Source organism: Acipenser ruthenus, chromosome 10, assembly GCF_902713425.1.
Source record: "Acipenser ruthenus chromosome 10, fAciRut3.2 maternal haplotype, whole genome shotgun sequence".
Classification (NCBI taxonomy): Eukaryota; Metazoa; Chordata; class Actinopteri; order Acipenseriformes; family Acipenseridae; genus Acipenser; species Acipenser ruthenus.
Window position 1 is genome coordinate 24,163,248 of NC_081198.1, and position 9,050 is coordinate 24,172,297.

A 9,050-nucleotide genomic window follows, 5' to 3' on the forward strand; every position below is an offset into this window, starting at 1 on the left:
CTGCTGAAATGAAACCTGCCACTCAGAACTCATTAATATGAAACAGGAATTTGAATATCTTGCAAAACGAAAGCATGATGTAAAAACTAATTTTGAGTTTGTCTGTTTCTTTAATGTGTTGCCTTCTACATTTGTGCTCAATATTCTTCTATTTTTGATTTCGAATCAGTTTGTTTCCAGATTCAAATACAAACAGTGGCAGACCTACTATCTCCACAAACATTCTATACTCACAGGATTAAAAAGTACATCTCTCTACTGTAGATGTTTGATTAGATGGGTTATATACATATATTAGGAAGGCATTCGCTGTAGTATCAATATTAATATTATCGTGTAAGGTGCTTTTTTGTGTATTACTAAAAATACCCAGAATACATCAGAATGTAGCCCTAATCGTATCATATAAATAAAACAATTGCTAGACATATAAATACTTTTGATTTACTCACGACACAGACTTGACCCCTCCCCCCCCCAAAAAAAAATATAACATCACACATTGATGACAGAAAGCAGACATTGGGAGCTCAGAAGTCTACAGTACAAATAAAAAAAGAGGCTATGAAGAGGTTCTCTGGTCACCGCAATCCCAAAAGGACATTTGGTCCAACAAAGAGCAGCCAGACTAATAAAGGAATGGGCTATGAAGATTAACTGATTGAACCTGCTATGACCCTTAATTCTGGTAATGGTCCAATGCTGATTCATAAGAACATAAGAACATAAGAAAGTTTACAAATGAGAGAAGGCCATTCAGCTCGTTTGGTTGTTAGTAGCTTACTGATCCCAGAATCTCATCAAGCAGCTTCTTGAAGGATCCCAGGGTGTCAGCTTCAACAACATTACTGGGGAGTTGGTTCCAGACCCTCACAATTCTCTGTGTAAAAAAGTGCCTCCTATCGTCTGTTCTGAATGCCCCTTTATCTAATCTCCATTTGTGACCCCTGGTCCTTGTTTCTTTTTTCAGGTCAAAAAAGTCCCCTGGGTCGACATTGTCTATACCTTTTAGGATTTTGAATGTTTGAATCAGATCACCACGTAGTCTTCTTTGTTCAAGACTGAATAGATTCAATTCTTTTAGCCTGTCTGCATACGACATGCCTTTTAAACCCGGGATAATTCTGGTTGCTCTTCTTTGCACTCTTTCTAGAGCAGCAATATCCTTTTTGTAACGAGGTGACCAGAACTGAACACAATATTCTAGGTGAGGTCTTACAAATGCATTGTAAAGTTTTAACATTACTTCCCTTGATTTAAATTCAACACTTCTCACAATATATCCGAGCATCTTGTTGGCCTTTTTTATAGCTTTCCCACATTGTCTAGATGAAGACATTTCTGAGACAACATAAACTCCTAGGTCTTTTTCATAGTTCCCTTCTTCAATTTCAGGATCTCCCATATGATATTTATAATGCACATTTTTATTGCCTGCATGCAATACTTTCAATAAAGCAAGATCTTTCCTGGTGGGGGAGATACATGAAAGATTGTTGTTTTTTTTCCTTTACAATTTATATGGGAGATTTACAAATTAACACAATGTTGAGCCCTTTTCATAGGAAGGTACAAATAACCACAGTTACTAGAAAGAAAGCACAACAGTATATTATTGGTATGATAATAATGGCAATAATGACCGTTAGGACCTATAACAGGGGTGAAATCTGTGCTGACTCTTCTGGTGCGTTCATAATGCTGCAGGAAGAGGGCAGCAGCCTTGCAATATCCGCCGGTCAGTTATGGCAGTGACACAGAGAGATGGGAGAGAGGGTGTGTGGGCTTTCCCTCTCTCTGAGTGGCTGAGAGGCGGGCATTGTGGGAATTGCTGGCCCTATAAAATAATGTTCTGTTGTTCCCTCAGGTCTGCCCCTATAAGACGACACAACGAGCCAGCGGGAGCTCTGCTCCAGGACCGAGCACGGAAAAGAAACCCAAATGAAAAGAAACCCAAAGAGATGAAAATAAAAATATCAATAGCAGGGAAACCTTGGGCAGACCCAATAAGTACCTACAAAGCAGGCTGAGGGAGACGTAAAGTGTAGGACAGGGACCCGGGTAGCGACGGTCGGGGTAACGCTGCCGAGTGCAGCACATTTTCTGTGTAGTTTTTGATTACTGTGTTTTATTTTCTCTTTTTGATTTCGCCTTTTGTTATTATTATTATTTGAGAGCACCTGCGAGTGTGTCAGAGGGACTGTTTACCTGTGGGTATTTCCGTGGTCCTGTCTACCATCGCTGGTATTCAGGCCACAGACAACAGCACCCTCTGCGGGCTAAAACAAGCACTTGCAAATAAAAAAACAAACCAAAAGTAATAAATAAAACTGGGCACCTGTGCTGTGTACACCCTTCTGTCTCCCGTGTCAGTGAGTTCCCACACCCTTCCACAGGACCAGACACCAAGTGTCACCCTGCTGCCAGTTAATAACTGGGGGTGGGAGGATTTGGCTTTGGTGTATTCCTCTGGTGTCCACAGTTCAAATAATGCTGCCTTTTACAGACATCCTCGTGTAAGACAACAGTCCCGGATGGTGAGATCTGCCAATGTTTTGTCCACACACACGTGGACATGCACGCATAGAGCAGTGATATTCCAGCACAAAGCATTCTTCCCTAATAAGGCAAACTGTCAGGATCTGTGAGCTGCCAGTCCTGACTGAGCCACACCAGAGAGCAGGAGAGCAGGGCCAGGCAGAGTCTGCTGAAGGCTGCTAGCCCTGACTGAGCCACACCAGAGAGCAGGAGAGCAGGGCCAGGCAGAGTCTGCTGAAGGCTTCTAGTCCTGACTGAGCCACACCAGAGAGCAGGAGAGCAGGGCCAGGCAGAGTCTGCTGAAGGCTTCTAGTCCTGACTGAGCCACACCAGAGAGCAGGAGAACAGGGCCAGGCAGAGTCTGCTGAAGGCTTCTAGTCCTGACTGAGCCACACCAGAGAGCAGGAGAGCAGGGCCAGGCAGAGTCTGCTGAAGGCTTCTAGTCCTGACTGAGCCACACCAGAGAGCAGGAGAACAGGGCCAGGCAGAGTCTGCTGAAGGCTGCTAGCCCTGACTGAGCCACACAAGAGAGCAGGGCCAGGCAGAGTCTGCTGAAGGCTTCTAGTCCTGACTGAGCCACACCAGAGAGCAGGAGAGCAGGGCCAGGCAGAGTCTGCTGAAGGCTTCTAGTCCTGACTGAGCCACACCAGAGAGCAGGAGAACAGGGCCAGGCAGAGTCTGCTGAAGGCTTCTAGTCCTGACTGAGCCACACCAGAGAGCAGGAGAACAGGGCCAGGCAGAGTCTGCTGAAGGCTTCTAGTCCTGACTGAGCCACACCAGAGAGCAGGAGAGCAGGGCCAGGCAGAGTCTGCTGAAGGCTTCTAGTCCTGACTGAGCCACACCAGAGAGCAGGAGAACAGGGCCAGGCAGAGTCTGCTGAAGGCTGCTAGCCCTGACTGAGCCACACAAGAGAGCAGGAGAACAGGGCCAGGCAGAGTCTGTTGAAGGCTGCTAGTCCTGACTGAGCCACACCAGAGAGCAGGAGAAGTCTGCTGATGGTTAACTTGTCCTCCTGACAGAAGCTGAGGGGATGGACAACATTTATTTAACAACATTTTTTAAACCCATTTATCTTGCTTTCACAAGCTCATTAGATGAAAACATCAAAACATTCTCAGGTCATTCTGCTGTAGACCACTGACCTTAAGTACTCCTAATGACCCTGGGAGCACCCCCTGCTGTATTCAGATACAGACTTGTGCGTTTTTCTAATTTTCAAATCCTTTGTTAGACCACCAATCACCAGCCTACAAATAAGATTAATCTGAGTCTATTGAATTTCTAGAATTGATACCAGTCAGAGCTGTGCCTGTAATATACAAGTACAGTAGAACATCTGACTCATGAATCCCAGACTCACGGACTGACTGGTCAACTAAACACAGCACATGAAGCCAGAAACTAGGCTTCTAGATACTGTAACAGACAAGAACATGTACCAGTGAAACGCAAATCTCCTGTCTTATTTTGTGTTTTCCTTGGTTGAAAGGAGTAGACCTTTTATGAATACCTATACATTAAATCTATACATTAAGTAACATGCTTCAGAGTTACAGACATTTTAGAGTGAGTGTAAGCTTATTGCAGGTTCCAAGTTTCATCAACTGGAATGCTGGTAAAGACAATTTGCTGCGGATGAGCAGGAAATCTTGGACACTGGTTAATCTGACCTAAATTATAAAAAATATATTTCGAATCATTAAAAGAAAAAGAAAACAACATCATTGGTTAATTTAAAATTACATTATTTGCAACTTGAATTAAGAACCCATTAACGAATGGAGTGTACATACAATCATATGCTGATAATGACAAACTTTATTTTTTTTGTGTCACCCAAACAGTGATGTTACATATAGTTTATTTTGTAGGTTGTATAATGACTGTCGCAGGTTGTAATGTAAATTTGCAGGTCACGTGGGTGGTCAGTGTGTTCCTCACAAAGATGCATGTGGTAAAGTGACAGTGGACCTTTTCTGCAGAACTATATTAAGGCAGAGGTGTTTCACAATATGTTTACAGGGTTATTTTCTGAAACTATTTATTATGGAACCTCATATTAATTGTTCTGTTCTGTGCATACAACCGTGCCAGTGGTCAAATTTGTGCCATGAGACTAGAGTGTTGTGCCCACAATGGCAGTTGAGATGATTTGGACTATTACATTACTGACTTACATTTTTTAAAGGGGTGAGCTTGTGAATGCACTCTTGTTAACATGGAAACGGAATTGCTAATATGCAGAAAGGACCGAACTTGCTGTTGACCTGTCACAGACCGGAGCAGTCCTGAAAGAAGAAACTGCATGAGAAGGTACAGTTGGTCATTATCACTGTGTTGGTGGTAGTGACTGAGAAGTGAACCCAGCTCTCCTGAATCCATTAGGGTCATTAGGTTCATACCATGCAAAGGGGACGAAAGGTATTGAAGCGCTTTAGGGTCATGCACTGTATTCATCATGCAGCTGTGACTTTTTTAATCTCTCATATTCCACTGTCTTTGTTCAGAACTGGCATGCAATGACCCATTCAAAATACAAGGCCTCAAGCATGGAAGACCTAACATTGAACTGTTTGCAAAGGCTTTCTCAGTGCTGTATCCCGGGACCTTGTCAGTCTGTGATCTTCAGTGGATGGGGGGCTTAGAAGCTGCCATCTTATCACGGTGTAACAGAGTATGCAATCCTGGGTAAGTGCTGTAATTAGAACACGCTGTGAAGAGCCTGCTGAAGGTTTGCCTGAGGCGGTACATCTCTCTTTGTACTTGTTAAACACATGCAGAGTGCTGTGCTGTGTAAGATCCTGATCGCAATGAAAGGGGAGGAAGATCTGAGCACTTCAGCCGGTTTAGGAGCAAATCTCCAACCTCATTGTGCTTTCAGATCTACATATCTTCACAAACGAGTCCTTAGGAACGTCTATAACAATTTCCATCACAATTAAATAAGGGGCTATCTTGATATAACTAGACTCCTTTTTAACATGTATTTTTCAGGGGCTCACAAATCACCTTTTAGAGTAACCCCAGTCAAATACGTTGTGCTGACGACAGGAGCTGAAAAAAAGGGCGTATCTCATGAATAGTCATACTTGCCCCTGTCATCTGATAATGGAGGCCATAAGGAAACAAGCTGGCTGTGACTGCATCAGCACTCAGAGAATATCACAGACATTTGCAGAGCTTTTTTCAGATGTTATAGTAATAAAATAATGACTTGGATCGCATTATTGAGGCGTTTGGTGATAAAACGAGTGATCAGGAGATGATTGATTGGTAAGTACGACTATTATTATTATTATTATTTATTTCTTAGCATATGTGAAAGCTATAGCGAACGAAAGGGTGGTGTGTGGCTGGAGATGCCTAGTGAGTGCTTTGTTGATATGCAGGGCCTTTTAAACCTGTTTGCCTGTGGAAAAAAAACAGTGCGTCTAAACTTAACTGCGCATGTGAAAATAAATTGGACCTGACGCGCACTTAATAAATTGACTGCAAAGGGTTAACATGGATTTTAAGGTTTTATTAAAACGTTCAACTAATCCATCCGTTTGAGGATGGTAAACTGAAGTTTTAATTGGGGTAATTTGTAACGTTTTACATAAATCCTGCATTATGCGGCTAACAAAGGGGGTCCCTTGATCTGTCAGGATTTATTTTGGAATTCCCACTCGGGAGAACACTTGTATTAACTCCTTCACAATGAGCTTAGAGGTAGTGTTTCTCAGGGGTATTCAGGGGACCCACCAAATCCATCGCAATTCGATCAAAGGGAATCTCAATGATGGGCATGGACTGGAGGGGAGCTCGGAAATGTGATTGAGGGCTAGCCTTTTGACGTTCAGGGCATGATTTACAAAACCGTTTGACTGACTTGTGAATCCCCAACCAATAAAACCTCTGAAGTATTCTGTGAAGCGTCTTCTCGGTACCTAAATGAGCCCCAAACAAGTGAGTATTTGCAAGCTGCAGCACTGATTCGCAGGGGTAGTAATAATTGTTCTACCCTTACCCCATTTATTTTTGTCACTCTATACAACAAGTCCTTCTTTATAATGAAGTGCTCTAGGGGATTTACAACAGCGTTTTCTACCATAGTCCTGTTAACCGACACCACTCTTTCCTTAATATTTACCAATGTAGGGTCCTCTGTCTGGTCTCTCCAAAACTGACCCGGTACAGGTTGCATTGTCTCATACCACAAATCCATATTTCTACTCTCTTCAATTGTCAATTCCCCTGTCTCATTGATTAGGTCAGCCTCATTACATTGAGTACTAACACCCTTCTGTCCTCGTTTACCAGTCTCTCCCACTAACACTATTACACGGGGCCCCTCTCTTTTTCTCTATCCGTCATTGTCGACGGGTTTTACAACATTTGGTGGGAGCTGGTCCCGTAAACATATCTATTTTCTCTTTATTCTCAACCAGGTTAGACAAACCTGGCCAATCTCTGCCCAGGATTACTCGGCGGGGTAGCCTGGTGACCACTCCCACCCTCATTTTATAATCTTGACCGAATAATGAGATAACCGCTACTATTGTGGGATAATATTTAATATCTCCATGAATACACATGATCCCGGTACAGAGATGAGAATCCAGGTGAAGACGGTCTATTAAAGCAGCTGCTACTAGGGTCACAGAGCTACCTGTATCAATAAGGGCTTGTACACTACTTCCACTTAAAACATTTATAGTGCGAATAATCCATACCCTCTGCTGGTTTAGGGCCCCCACATTTATGTCCCGAACAATCACCCTTCGCAGCATAAGGCCACTCTTCTACCCCCGTTTTAAAATATGTCTTACCCAGCCTGGGTGAGGGGTTTCGTCTCCAGACAGCAGGACCTGGAACTGAGGTTGATCAAGCCAGCTCATCCGCTGCTAGCTGGCGTTCGACCAAGGCGATGAACTCATCAATGGACTGGGGGTCTCCTTGACCCACACCTTTCTTAAGTGGAGCTGGTAAAGCACGAAGAAACCAATTCATTACCATGATCTCGATGAGTTGATGACTGGAGTGGGCCTCGGGAGTCAACCACCGGTTGGCCAGGTGAACATCTGCGATCAGGGAGCGATGTTTGTCTTGTAGACCCAGGCATGGTATTTGTTTGCCCTGACTGCCATGGTGACTCCCGCCCGGGCCAGGATCTCTTGTTTCAGCTTGTCATAGTTGTCTGCGTCACTTGGGGAAAGATCATAATAGGCTTTCTGGGCGTCTTCAATTAATAAAGGTGCTAGGATTCCAGCCCACTTCGTTGGGGCCCAGTTCTTTTTTGTTGCAGTACGTTCGAACGCTAACAAATAGGCTTCAGTGTCATCGGGTTCTGACTAAGACGGTCCATCAACCGTTCAAGGCATTGAAAAAGTACAGCATTACTTTCCTGTTGCCGTGCATTAGCCTCCTGTTGCACTGTCATGGTATGCACCACAGCTTTCAACATCTCCCATAGTTGACTTTTTACACTCTGTACTATGGGTACTGTAGGCTTATGGCTTTCAGTTTCGGTATCCCACTCCTTCCACTTTATGTGAAGGATCAAGTTCACCTTTGGTAGGTCAACGAGGGGTACAGATGAGTGTAGGGAGTAACCAGAGGTCAAAGGCAAATGAACGTTTTTTTTTTATTTTATAAGTGAAATCACCATTCAAAAGTCTACACACTGGGAAGTCCTTTTTATTAACCACCAGGACAGGCTCGGACCCTGAACAGGTAAGTTGAGTTTTATTTCTTTCCTTGGTCACTGGTAGTTGAATGTCTTTTATTGAGGACCTTTTTCTGTACTCCTGACAGATCGTGCTGTTCTCCACTAGAGGGCGCTCTTCGAGGGTAAGTATACTGTCACTGTAGCTCGGGTGCGATGGCGCCCCTCTAGGTGATATTCTCCGGGTCTGTGCAAAGGTAAGTTTCCTTCTCTTTGTGAAGTTGCAGCAGTCCCATAGGTATAACCAATTTGTAATCTCCACACTTTTCTTTCTTTCAGGCTGCAACTCGCTGCCTGAAACTATGAACCATGTGACCAGGATACCCGTTGTAATAAATAATCCATTCAGAACCAGCCCAACAAAATAAACACACTCTTTACTTAAAACGTTGTCCCTGTGTGTATTTGTAATCCACTTTGTTTTGTACTCAGTTGTCAGTGGCTGTTTCACTTTGTCTACACCGGGACCATTCCGATGTAGGGCTCCACCCCCGTGGTTTTATACTTTTACACATTATTTCCTTTAGAGTTATACAGTCTTTTCTAGGTTCAGTGGCATATTTTACAGTGTCCTTTCTAACGGGGTTGTTTTTCCCAGTGTAATATCATTTCAACAAAAAAAAAAAAAACAGAAACACAATCAAGCCAGCCGTACCTCTCTCTCTCTGCGTCCTTTGCCGGAGGGTATTTGTCCCGTGCTGCACAACACGCATTAATTAAACCAGGTTAATTTCACTTCCTTAATTTTACAATATCAAACTGCCATATGCAGGGTATAATACAGTTCCATGGATTCCTGTTTCAG